The sequence below is a fragment of the Hemitrygon akajei genome, chromosome 5 (assembly GCF_048418815.1).
Source record: "Hemitrygon akajei chromosome 5, sHemAka1.3, whole genome shotgun sequence".
Lineage (NCBI taxonomy): Eukaryota > Metazoa > Chordata > Chondrichthyes > Myliobatiformes > Dasyatidae > Hemitrygon > Hemitrygon akajei.
Window position 1 is genome coordinate 142,961,699 of NC_133128.1, and position 14,689 is coordinate 142,976,387.

Below are 14,689 nucleotides of genomic sequence, written 5' to 3' on the forward strand. Positions count from 1 at the left end.
ATGAGGCACATCAAGACCCTGCTGCCTCCCTCACTGGAACCCCCTGCAGTTTGCGTATCGTCCCAACCACTCAACAGACGATGCCATTGCCATCACCCTCCCCCTGACCCTAACTCACCCGGACAAAAAAGACATATACGTTCGGATGCTGTTCATAGACTTCAGTTCAGCATTCAACACAATCATCCCTCAGAAACTGATTGGAAAGCTGAGCCTACTGGGCCTGAACACCTCCCTCTGCAACTGGATCCTAGACTTCCTGACTGGGAGACCTCAGTTAGTTCAGATCGGAGGCAGCATCTCCAACACCATCACACTGAGCATGGGGGCTCCCCAGGGTTGCGTGCTCAGTCCACTGCTATTCACTCTGCTGACCCATGACTGTGCTGCAACACACAGCTCAAACCACATCATCAAGTTTGCCAATGACATGTCTGTAGTGGGTCTCATCAGCAAGAACGACAAGTCAGCTTACAGAGAGGAGGTGCAGTGGCTAACGGACTGGTGCAGAGCCAACAACCTGTCTCTTAATGTGAACAAAACAAAAGAGATGGTTGTTGACTTCAGGAGGACACGGAGCGACCACTCTCCGCTGAACATGGGGATGGTTCCTCGGTAGAGATCGTAAAGAGCACTAAATTTCTTGGTATTCACCTGACGGAGAATCTCACCTGGTCCCTCAACACCAGCTCCATAGCAAAGAAAGCCCAGCAGCGTCTCTACTTTCTGCGAAGGCTGAGGAAAGTCCATCTTCCACCCCCCATCCTCATCACATTCTACAGGGGTTGTATTGAAAGCATCCTGAGCAGCTGCATCACTACCTGGTTTGGAAATTGCACCATCTCGGATCGCAAGACCCTGCAGCGGATGGTGAGGTCAGCTGAGAAGATCATCGGGGTCTCTCTTCCTGCCATCACGGACATTTACACTACACGCTGCATCCGCAAAGGAAACAGCATTATGAAGGACCCCATGCACCCCTCATACAATCTCTTCTCCCTCCTGCCATCTGGGAAAAGGCTCCTAAGCATTCGGGCTCTCACGACCAGACTATGTAACAGTTTCTTCCCTCAAGCTATCAGACTCTTCAATATCCAGAGCCTGGACTGACACCTTGCCCTACTGTCCTGTTTATTATTTATTGTAATGCCAGTACTGTTTTTGTGCACTTTATGCAGTGCTGTGTAGGTCTGTAGTCTAGTGTAGCTTTTTCTGTGTTGTTTTTATTACGTAGTTCAGTCTAGTTTTTTTGTACTGTGTCATGTAACACCACGGTCCTGAAAAACGTTGTCTCCTTTTTACTATGTACTGTAGCAGCAGTTATGGTCAAAATGACAATAAAAGTGACTTGACTTGAAGCGTGAGCAAGGCAACAGCAAAGACACAGACCTGCAGTCCTCCAAGGGCTACATTGTTCACCCAGCATTCAACATACCACAGGCTCTCTCTCTCCCTAATAAGGGAGAAAGAGATGTCTCCGTTTCACAGCGAGAGGGGGGACGTAACAAACAACACACTGATTCACGATATTAAAAGTCCGTTGCGTCACTTTTTCTGAGCTCTGGGCCCAAAGAACTCGGGTCTCCGGGCACACAGCCTTATCTAATTGATAACTAACTCAATTGTTCCTTAAAAAAGGATAAAGATGACCTTTTTTTGTAACAAGCACATTGAGACAGTGAAACATCCAGTGAACTGTGTTTTACATCAACAACACAACCGAAACAGTCTAAGGACTGTACTCTGGTAGCCCACAAGTGTCGTTCTGCTTCAACAAAACATGTCCACAACCCATAACCCATACATCTTTGGAATGTGGAAAGAAACCAGGGCACCCAGAGGAAATCCCTGTACTCAGGAAGAATCTGTGAACGTCTTACAGACAGTGGTGGGAGTTGAACCCTGATCAGTGATCGCTGGCACTGCTACACCACTGTAACACCCGTGATAAATCATTGATAAAATGATAGTTGTGTTTGCTTTACAGCAACAAAATATATTTGAAGCATCATAAAGTCGGGATCACAGCAGCATTTTGTGGATCGGAAGTTCCCATAGCCAGTAAAGAGGGGGCTATGAAATAATCAGCAATGTTGGTTGACGGTATTGGCCAGGGTTCTGAGGGGAACTCCTGGGCCCTACAAAATAGCATCAAGGATCCTTTACCTCCACCTCAGGAAGGAGTTACGCATCAACATCTTTTCTGAGAGCTTTCCTTCAGCACCAGAATGGAGTGTCAGCCTACAGCCTCATGCTTAAATCCCTGGAGTAGGAAGTCAACTTGCAAAGATCTGAATCAGAGGCTGGAGTTCTGAGAACTACCACAAGCTGATATATTGATGGGAGATGATATTTTACTGCCCTTTAAATCAGAGTGATTAAAATATGAAGTGTTATTAACTTGCTGCAATCATTATGTCATCTGCTCTGGCATTAGATAAACTTTGAAATCAACAAGGCAAATATCATCTTTAATGTTCAGGGTTGTTTGTGAGTGAATTATATTTTTCTTTTGAACAATTTGTCTTTTTTTTATCTGTCAGTCTTTGTTTATTTATAGTTTCTCATAAATTCTATTGCAGTTCTTTATTTTCCTGTAAATGCCTGAAAGAAAATGATTTTCACCAAGTACATGATAACATATTCATTTAATAATTTAGTAATATTTGAGTAATATTGAGCATTCTTGTTCATTTAAATAATTAATTATGGGCTATATGCAAAAATACATTAATTGCATGTGTCATCACGTGATACGGGTGCACACGTCGCTAAAAGGTCAATATGAGGTTAGACCCGTATTCCCGGACTCCTTGACTTTCTTTGAATTAGTTTAATGGTTTGAAATTATAAAACATAACCATATGTACTTTAATAATAAATTTACTTTGATTTTGATTTTGATGTTAATCTGCTTTTTCCTGTTTTGTGACTTTGCCAACTCCTAATTATTTGCCAATAATACTATATGAAGATCGACAAAGCCCATGAGGCATTTGAAGTAACTGATTCTCACAACCATAAGGGAACCCTTATCTCCATCAGTTAATGGCACCTTCTGAGAACAAAGTCCTTTCATTCGGATGGAAATTATTTATCAGGTGCTTATCAGAAACCCTGTACATAATTACGGTTGATTACTGAATTTTCTAAAATGCTCAAAGCACAGAGATGTATCATTCAGCCCAGCACCTAGATTGCCAATCAATGTATTTTCCTCGCTGTCTGACCATTGACTAACCTTCTGCTTTTTGAAGGAGGGAATGAGAGTTCTATCAGAATCCCAGGCAATAGTCAACCATCACAATCTGATGAAGGTACAAGATTCGGCAGATGCTGAAGTCTGAAGCAACAAACAGTGGACTGGGGAACTTAGGCAGCATCAGTGGCAGGAAAGAATTTTATCATCATCTGAATTCTGATCTGTTCCTAGACACAAACACTTCACTGTCTGTGCAGAAACTTGGCTTTAAAACACACGTGCAATTACTAAAGTAAGTAATAATTAATTGAAAAAATAATAGAGTAAACCACACAGGCCAGCCTTTATTATTCCATAAGTACAGGATAAGATTGCTGGTAGTAGGACTAAAACTCAACGTGATGTCAGCGATATTCACTAGGATGATGACTGAACTGGAGAACTTTAGTTAGTGGGGAAGAGTGGATCAAAGAATATAAGATTTTGAGGGGCATAGCCAGGGTAGATTGATACCAATATATGAGGAAAAGATTTTGACAACAATAAGAGAGGGCAGGTTTCAATTGAGAAGACGGAGCTTTGACCTCAGAATGATAGCTGGATTGGAGAACTCCAGTTAATGGGAAACAAGTGGATAGGCTGCATTTGTTTGCCCCAAGTGAAGGACCCTAAGGGTGACTTGATAGAAGTGGAAAAGATTATGAGGGACATCAACCGGGTAGATTGAGAATATACGGGATTTTTTTTTGACAGAAATAAGAGAGCAGAGGTTTTAACTGAGAAGACGGAGTTTTAAAGGGGATCTGAGAGATAGGTGCACAGCATGGCTGACATCTGAAACGCACTGCCAAGGAAGCGGAGTCGGAATTAGATACAATTTGAATGTTTAAGAGAAATGTAGACTTAAATAGATGAGGCATAGAAGGTTATAATCCAAATAGGAACAAATGGGATTCGCGTAGATGTACAAAAAGGTCAGTGTAGATGTGGTGGGTCAAATGGCCTGATTCTGTGCAAATTCTATGGCAAATCTAGAATCTTAACTACAAGGGGCAAAAACGTGTGCCTGATGGTCATCACAGACTGAAGGGTTTACCTTCATACTGCATCTCTCTAAGACTCTACGACTCAAGTCACCATTTACTATGTGAATACATCAGGGCAACTCACACACCATCTTCTGGGGGAGGGTCTGAGAGAAGGTGGCTTCAGTTCTAACCCCGCCCATAACCCAACTGTAAACTGACCCTTGGTGATTTGACCAGAGGATTTCCTCCAATCAGTCACCAGCACAGGATGCTACTCAGAGTAATTCAGAGGTTCTTGCCACTTTGGGCAATGGACATTTAAATGGTCCTTTCCACTTCATATCATGTTTGCTTTCTTCCGTTTGACATTAGTGCATTCAAGCAGAAAACACTGACAACATGAGTTTCTCTTAAGTTTCTGATCACTACATTCCCGAGGTGACACACTGAGGAAATTATATTTTAAAACTGGCCAATGTTGTCAGTGGTTCATATCTCTGCCATTTTAGCAAAGAGAGCTGTCTCTTTAAGCTTACTGTTTCTGCTCTAAATATCAAGGAGAAAAATAGAAAGATCAGGTTAAAAAGCGTAGACGTGATCAGCATACAGAATATCTAAGTGATGTAGGTTGAGATTAGCAATGTGACTTTGAAAGGCATTGGATGAACATACTGTCCATCACAACATCAAGCTGCTGCAATCGGTTCTGCAATGCAAGCTCTACCTGAGCATTATGTGTATGAGGATATCTACTCATCCTGTTATGTTTTGCAACTCTAAAACTAGTCAAAAGAAAAATGCAGGAGCCCAGGAGAAAGCGGCTTTGTCTGTTCTTAGTTTTAGCATAGCAGAGTAATGATGTATGCCATTCACATACTTTTACATATAACCCGTAATGAATTATGTAAACAACAAAGACTGCCTAATCAAACAATATATTTACAACATTACTCAAATATTAAATACACAACACTCCTCCCTGTTTACTTACCTATAAACTCCAACTCAATATAGAATGCATCTCAACTTATGTACATTACATATATAGTATATATTCTATATACTATGAAATACAACTACCATATAGACATCCACAGCATTGTAAATTTTAAATTTTCAACTTTATATAGAATATTCGTCTCTCAAGTTCCCATAAGTCTTTTCCCTCACCCTTAAAACCATGCCCTCTGGTTCTTTATTGCCAAACTCTGGAATAAAGGTGAAGTGCTTTCACTCTAACTGTGCCCCTCATGATTGTGTACAACTCTAATAGGTTATTGCTCAGTCTCCTACACTCAAAAGAGTAAGGTCTTAGCCTGTCCAACCTTCCTAGATGCTTCCAGTCTCTCAAGTCTTGGCAGCATCCTTATAAATCTTTTCTGCACTCTCTCCAGTTTTGTAGCATCTTTCCTATAGCAGGGCCACCAAAACTGAACACAATACTCCATGTGCTGCCTCACTAGTGCCCTACACAACCATACTATTACCTCTTAATTTTTATACTCATTGTCCTGACTGATGAAGGCCAGCATGCAAAAGCCTTCTTCACCAGCACTCAGCGAGGTTCATGGAGTAGCAAAGGGCTAATTTTAATCTGATTCAGTAGTGATGGGTAAACTTGGAAATGCTACAATTAAAATTATTCGCAGACGGCATTTTGTCTCCACTTCTCCATAGGATGGTGCCTTCAAAAACATAATATTTTCAATTTTCTCTCCCAGGCGAGAGTGGAAGTAAAGTTAGTCTCTAGCCTCTCAGGTTTGTTACTCTGATTATTAAGGTCAAGTATGGTCCATTTTCTTACACTGCTTGACTTTGTTTCTAAAACCCTTTTTATATCAAAAGTCCATTAATTTTAGGTGTAAGCATAACACCATATTGAGCCCTGATGAAGGGTCTTGGCCCAAAACATTAACTATTTATTCCTTTCCATAGATGCTGCCTGGCCTGCTGAATTCTTCCAGCATATAGTGAGTGTTGCCTTGAATTTCCAGCATCTGCAGAGTTTCTAATGTTCATGACCATATTGACTTCCTATGCCCTCTAGTTCTCGATTATCCAATACTGGAATAAAAACTGTGCATTCACCCTGTCTATGCCCCTCGTGATTTTATTTTGCTCTATAAGATCAGCTCTCAGTCTCTTACATTCTAAGGAACAAAGACCTGTCCAACCTCTCCCTGTAACTCAGTCCCTCAAGTCCTGTCCAGGCAACATCCTCCTTTCAATTAAGTACCACCTTTCCTTTTTGGGAGGAACAGGTTCCGATTAGTGAAGTGATGAGACCAGAGTTCAAGGCCTAGTATTCGAGTTCCCACCATCAGCCATTTCAAACTTTGAGGCCTACTGTTCAGTGATCAGCCTGTCCTGCGATCTGGAAGCTGAGGCTGGTTGGCTGGAGTCGAATCTGCAAATCTCTGCAAGTCTGTTGGAGGGGTGGGGGTGTTCAAAGCCCAGTGTTTGCAGACCCAAGTCCATTTCCACTGCAGGATGCAAATGGATAAAGGGCTGAGTATACGTGTGGGTGGGAGGGAGGAAAGGGGCCTGCTTTTGCTGTTGTTACTTGGTGCTTTTTGTGTTCCATGTTGTTCTACCGGGCATTGTCGATGTGCTATGTTGGCATCAGAATGTGTGGCAACACTCGTGGGCTGCCTCCAGCGCGTCCTCAGGTATGTTGACGGTGTCGTGTACAACTGAATAAATGCTGTACATTTCAACGAGATCGGAAATCAAAGCACCAAAATGGATTAAATGAATGACAACTTTTCAAAACTGCTTGCCGTTTTTTATTTTACAACCTTTATCCTGTCAATAAATGTTGTTACAATTTTTAGCTCACGGAATTGAAAATTTGACAAAAAATGTTGAAATTACTCAGCAGATTTGGCAGCATTGGTGGAAAGAGAAACAGAGTTAATCTTTAGGTCGGAGATTGCTTTCCGACCCACATTTTCTGTCTTCATTTCAGATTTCCAGCATCTAGTGTTTTTTAAATTTTTTTTATTTACCACAGAAAAATTGTACAGTTTTCTCTCAAAGCTTAGAGACAAAATTGTAACGTTTGCACATAGATCAAACAGATTTACCAGGATGATGCCTGTGCTACAAGGAAAGGCTGCATAGACCAGAACTGTATTAGCTAGAAAGTAGGAGACTGCGGGCTGACCTGACAGAGGAGCAGTATAGAAGATCATGACAGGAATAGATAGAGTGGAAGCACATAGTTACTTTGTCAGGGAGGTACTGTTAAAAATAAGAGGTCTTATGTTTAACATCAGAAATGATAACTTTAAAAGAGACAACAAGGACAGCTTTTCCATGCAAGTGGTGATACTTATTTGGAATGAGCTGCCAGAAACAGTAGTTGAGGAGGGCACGTTAGCAACATACATAAGTTATTTAGCTAAGTACATGGATAGGAAGGGTTCAGAGGATTATGGGCCAAACTTGAGCAGATGGAACTACCTCACCGGCAGCACACTTGGTTGCTGGGAGGAAGACATGCCAGTGAACAACATGACCAAGGGTGACGTCCTCCAGACGTTTCACAAAACTACTTCTTTTTCTTTCAAGTTATGGTTCTGCTACTGTTAGAGCCTGTGATCTATATGTTGGTGGGCCGATTGAGCCATCTGGCGCTTGGTGTCTCCGGGGGTGTTCAGTGAGGTTTTGAGCGAAGTGTGCAGCCTCAAGGCCGAGGAGCCTGGAGATGAGGCGTAAGACCATGATTGAATCAATTTCTTGTTGATCAAAGCATTGAGGAAGATTGAAATTGTCAACCAGGTGTTCAGCATCACCTACCAGCCTTTTGATTTCTGCTGCCGGAGGAAGGTGTCTGTGTGTAATAGTCTCTCTCTCCCTCTCATTCACTATTCCCGGAGGAAGGCCCCTGAGCTCGAATGGTGTCTCTCTCCCTCTATGCTGTCAGAGGATGGTAATAGAATCCTGGGTCTCAGGCAAGGTTGAACCGGCACGGTTTGTGAATTGGACTCTGTAGTTCACATTATGAAGTGCTTCTGGTTTCTGTTCGCACCTTCTTTTTAAGCTATTTTGTGTGATTTTGATCAGGGTTGTCCGCAGATAACAAACGACACCGTGCTAGATTGAACTGAACTGAACATGCTTGGACGCTTTCGATTACTTTATAGGTTGGTGTTTTATATTCTATGATTTTTGCTTTTTTTTGCCATTTGCATGATTTGTTTTATTTTTTCCACTTGGGAGGTGGTGTTTCTTTGAATAGGCTCTATGGTTTTCGTTGTTTCGTGTCTGTCTGTGGGGAAGACGAAACAGGGCTGTAGACTACATACATACTTCGATAATAAACGCATTTTTTATTTTGACAAGTCTTAAGAAAGTGTCTCACCCCAAAATGTCAACTGTTTATTTACCTCTGTAGATGCTGCCTGACCTACAGAGTTCCTCCAGCACTTTGTGCATGTTGATCAAGATTTCCAGCATCTGCACAATACCTTGTGCCTGAGATAGTTGGTTTCATTTGGCTGCCCCACATTTTTTAATTCAGTGCAACTGTAACATTTTTAAAGCTAGCTTTGCAACCATGCTGAATGGATAACTGGGAAGGGAAGTCAAGGAAGTGTTTAGTGGACACACAGGCTCAGTAGGCTCATTGGTTGAGGTGGGGATGCCAGTGGGCATGTGGATTTGACAAGGTCCTTCATGGTAAGCTGATCATTTACCAAGCTTGTGACAAACCTCGTCGCAGTGGCCACTCGGGAGTTCACTAATGGAGTTCATACTCTGGCCACTAATGGAGTTCATACTCTGGCCACTAATGGAGTTCATACTTGACGCCTTTCTTATCATTGCAAAACACACTGGATATTAAGAACACCAAGTGCTGCACGTCTACCTCACTAGCAAGTTGTTGGGTAGCAGATGAGCTGCACAAGGTGGGTATATTGTGTTTATTGTGGCCTGTTGCCGCCACCCAGGGAAGACGGCGTTGGCAGTGGTACACAAGGAAAGAGAAGCATGCTATTCATGCCAGACTACAGACAAAACCCCATGGGACAGCTCTCCCATCAATTCTACTTTCAAGTGTTCGATCACTAAATAATAATCTAGATTACCTGTGTCCGTGACTGGATCAGCATGAGATGACAGACTGCTGCTCGCCCATCCTGACAGGAACGTGTCTCCAGGATACCGCCCCTATAGCGGCCATCCAACGAGAGCGTTTTATTTCTTTTGGTGGTGATGGAAATGTTGCGACCTCTGGCTAGACCCATGCAGGAGATGTATGTATCTACGTTAGTAAGAACTGGTGTATGAACGTTTCGGTAGTGATGACCCACTGGCAGAGTTTTTAATGGTGCAGTTCAGACCTTTCTATTTACCTAGAGAATTCACTGCCAATGTGATAGCGACTGTATACAACCTCTACCCGCCCCCCATGCTAATGTTGGGGAAATGCTGCATGAGCTCTACAACACCACCAATGAGCTCCGCACCACACACCTCAATGCCTTCTTTATTGTTGCTGGTGACTTCTACCATGTTAACCTAAAAATAGTCCTGCCTAAATTCTATCAGCGTGTTGACTTTGCTAGCACAGCTTAGAACACATTAGACATGGTTTATACCGCTATCCGTGCTTACAAAATTCAGATGTGTGGGACCATAGTGATTTGGTAGATTGCATTCAAAATTGGCGCGGCCACAAGACAGAGGGTACCGATGGAGGTTTGATATTCTAGAACTCGGAATATAGAACAATGAAGCATCAGACGGGCCATTTGGCCCATAACATTGTGCCGAGCTTGATGCTAATTTATACTAAATACCCCAGTCCTGTGCATAATCAATATCTCGATTCTTGTCTTGTCTAAACGCCTTTTAAAAGCCACTAGACTGCCTGCTTCCACTACTATCTTCAATAACCCATTCCAGTCACCTACCACTGTCTGCGTAAAAATCTTGCCCCTCACACTGCTTTTAAACTTCCCTCCCATAACCTTAAAAGCACACCTTCTCATGTTTGTTATGTCTATCTTAGGGAAAAGATTCCGTCTACCCTATCTGTGTTCTGACTGGAGGACTGTAACCAGTAGGGTTTGATATTTCTACCTTTGGGAAAGATTCTGACTGTCTACCCAATCAATCTATGGTCTGAATAGAGGTCAGTAGCGTGCACAGGGATCAATAGTGTGACTCAGTTATTTATGGTACATATAAATGATCTGGACAAGAACATAGATGGGCTGGCTAATAAGTTTTCGGATGTCACCAAGCACCATCAATCTTCAGGCCATGCCACTTAAAGGCTTGTGCTAATATTATTTTGCATGTGCTATCATAACTATATGTGCTGTGTGTGACTGTATGTACACCTTTCTCCCAGAGGAATGCTATCTAGTTTAGCTGCAGGCATGTGTATGACTGAATCACAATTAAACTTGAAATTGGTGGAGACATGTGAGGAAAGTTGTCAAAGCATCTAGCAGGGTACAGATATAGATATGAGTAGAGAAATGGCATTTGGAGTTTAAGTCTTAGGTGGTTCTCTTTGGGAGGTCAAACATAAAGGGAAAGTATATAGTAAGTGGCAGGACTTTAGGGGCATCAAAGCCATTTAGAAATACAGTAATTGCAGCTCCAAAACAGATAGCATAGAAACACCAGTTATCACATCCTGCTAAAATAGTCACTTGGTCCTCATCCCCAATCACTGTCTCGTAAGGTACAGCTAATGGTTAGCCTTCAACCCCACATACTTCAGCTGTTGCTGCCAGGCTCCTATCAGGGACATTTTCACATGTGCGAGGGAGACCCAGGTTCAGTTCTGACCCGGTGTGCTGTCTAAGTGGAGTTCGCACGTTCTCACTCTGTGACCATATTGCTTTCCTTCGTGTTCTCTTGTTTCCTCCCACATCCTAAATATAAAAACATAAGAAATAGAAGGAGTAGACCATCTGGTCCATTGAGTCTGCTCCGCCATTCAATAAGATCATGTCTGATTTGACCATGGACACATCTCCACTACCTGCCTTTTCCCCAGAACTTTTAATTCCCCTACTATGCAAAAATCTATCCAACCTTGTCTTAAATACATTTACTGAAGTCGCCTCCACTGCTTCATTGGGCAGAGAATTCCACAGATTCACCACTCTTTGGGAAAAGCAGTTCTACCTCATCTTTGTCCTAAATTTACTCCCCCAAAATCTTGAGGCTATTTCCCCTATTTCTAGTATGTGGGGTTTGGCAAGTTAAATGGTCTTTGGAAATTGTCCCTGGTGGATTGGTGAGCTGGGAATGTGGGGAGAATTTAACTGGGAATAAAGTAAGATTAATGTAAATGGTTGGTTGACGGTCAGTACAGACTTTGTGAGCTGAAGGACCTGTTTCTATTTTTCTCTTTGACACCATGGCCTTTAGAGATATGACCAGGTCTTTTCAAATCCACATCAGCTTTCCACGAACAAGTTATAATTTCCGGATGCCACATCACTATTGATTACACCATTAATTCCTCCTTGTAGGTTCCCTTAGGTACATTTTGTGATCTGAGCATCATTGGCAAGGCCAGCAGTTATTACCCACCTTCAGATGCACATGGGGAAAATGGTGGTGAGCAGCCTCCTTGAACCCCTGTAATCCTTCTGCTGAAGGCTATTGGGTAGGTCAGTGAAGCTACAGAACAGACTGAACTGGATGAATCATCCAAATCAGGGGTTCCCAACTTTTTATAAGCCATGGATGACAGGTTGGAAACCCCTAATCTAAATAATGGCTGATGATATGACAGAAAGTGATGCCAACCAGGACTGGATGATGGTATTTGGTGGAGCAGAGACCAATAAGCAGACAATTACATCACTATTTTACTCTCTATTTATTTCTCATTTTTATATATTTCTTATTGTAAAATAGTAATTTTTAATGTATTGCACAGTACTACTATTGCAAAACAACAAATTTCACGACATATGTCAGTGATAGTAAGCCTGATTGCAATGCTGATGCTGAATTACCACATCTACGTAAGCAATGATCAACTGCACAGAGGTGTTAGGTACTAGTTCTCTGTAAAGTGCAAACTGTTACTTCCTCTGCATTCCTATGAAGTCAGAACAGACAAGAGTGCCATTGTGAATATTGAAAACCAGTATTTTGTCAGTGCTGAAAATAAATTACACAGTCATGAACCAAAATGCCAGCATGGGAAGAATAATGAGTTAGTAAACAGCAGCATTGCATCACAGGTCTCCCGCTGACTCTGTCGATGATTGCTCATACTCGAAGCTGCCCCAGCCTCTGCGGACTCCAAACATAAAACCATAAGGCCATATGACAGATGCATTTCGTTAGTAACGTTCACTGAGTGCTCTAACCCACAGCTTCCAAAAACAGCAAACTATGGTGCATTTTCTCCAAGCTAATGTGGGAGCACAACCAGGGTGAAGTTTGGAAATTCAGCTGATTAACCCTGAATACAGTTTTTTATTGGAGAAGCTTTTCTCACTGCCATCAACAAGGTAGCCCAAGGCAGGGTAGGTTGGTGTCACTTTTAGGTAATAGGAAGTTCAAGTTCAATAGTCATTCCACCATATGTGATTACCCGTGAATGCAACCAAACAGAACAGCATTATTCTGGGACCAAGGTGCAAAACACAGCACCAACAGTCATTCACAGCACAAGACACACTTAGCACATACAAAACAACAGTAAAATATAGTCACACACAAAATAATATAGTCCCAGTCCCCGAGTCCATGAACATTGCAGCAGTCTACAATCAAACCCAATACATATTGTCTTCTGCCAGGTAACCACTGGAGGGCAGCACTGACTCCAGGGTGGACTCTGCTCCACACTGCCTCTGGCATTCCAGTGCAGTGTACTGCCTCTGACACCTCCCTTCGAGGCAGCTGCAAACAGGTGACTGTGTGGTTGAGGCCTAAACTCAATAAAGAACAGGGAGGGGGGAGAAATGAGGCAAACACTGCACACAGTGAACTCTCCTGATTTCTTGCTCCCTTTCAATATCCCATCCTGAAACCAAAAGGCTTCAGAAGGATTTATCTTTATCTCTAACTGCCTTGGAAAATGGCGACTCTCTGTTCCCTCTCACTGAGAGGTCTGCACCATGATCATGGCTATGCCACTTTTGTAGCACCTTTAAAAATTTTGTTTTCATTGAATGGACAAAGACTATGTTTCCCTGGTGACCTTAGCGGGTATTTGGTAGCAATTTCATGTTCTTACATGCTGTGAGCATTAGCGAGGTAACAAAGTAAACTTATGATGTAACTAGGTGTATGTCACCATACACTGCCCTGAGATCCTTGCATGCACTTACAGGTAAATAACAAAATACGAGAGAATTTATGAAATATGACAGGGTAAATGGGGATCAGCCTCCAGGTGTTCTTGCACGTGCACAGATGGGAGACGTGGCTGTGATATATTAACACTGAGCACCATCAATCACACTGACATTCCTGTTGCAAAGTGTGGCCTATTGTTTGATGCTGCAAAGGAAACAAATGCCAGTCCATAGAATGGCAATTGCTCACTTAGACTTATCTGGCACTGTCTCCTGAAAATACCACCTCAGTTACCAAGGTGCATTGAAACACCATCACCTGCAAGTTCCTCTCCAGGCCTCAATAGACAGTAGGTGCAAGAGTAGGCCATTTGGCCTGCACCGCCATTCACTGTGATCATGGCTGATCATCCACAATCAGTACTCCGTTCCTGCCTTCTCCCTATATCCCTTGACTCCTCTATCTTTAAGCACTCTCATACTATCCTGACTTTGGAAATACATTATAGGTCCTGCTCAGTCTAAGTAATGGCATTCCCTCTTCACTGTGGAAGCACCTTCATCAACTGCAGCGGTTCAAGAAGGTATCTTGCCACAGCATTGTCAAGAGCATTTGGAGATAGACAATAAATGCTGGCCTTCCCAGTGATACCTAGATCCTGAAAAATGAATAAATGTGATTAATGGAGTCCAGCATGGAAACCATATTTGAACAATTTAGTGGAGAACTTGCATGGGTTAAGTATCCATGTTAATGTGGTATGGGTTCTATTTAGATTTCCCGAAGGCATATGATAAGGCGCTGCACCAAGATTTTGTGGAAACTAAAAGCTGACGGTGTAGGAGGTGACATGTTGATGTAAATTTGGAAAGGCTGGCGTCGAGGCAGCAGAGAGGTACAAGTAGCTGGCGAGATGTAGCAAGTGGAGTGCCACAGGGTTCGGTGCTGCATCTCAACCCTGTACACTTGTATAGAGGCATGGGAGGCTTGGGTGCTTACACAGTGAAGTTGTGATTGAGACTATAAATGCTAATGGAGTTATGATTGATAAAATGAGAAATCATCCATTTTACCAGTAAACATAGAAAAGCGGCATATTGCCGAGATCTTGTTGCTCTGGGATAGAGTGGGACCTGGGTGTCCTGCTGATTCCGGGCACGTTGCTGAT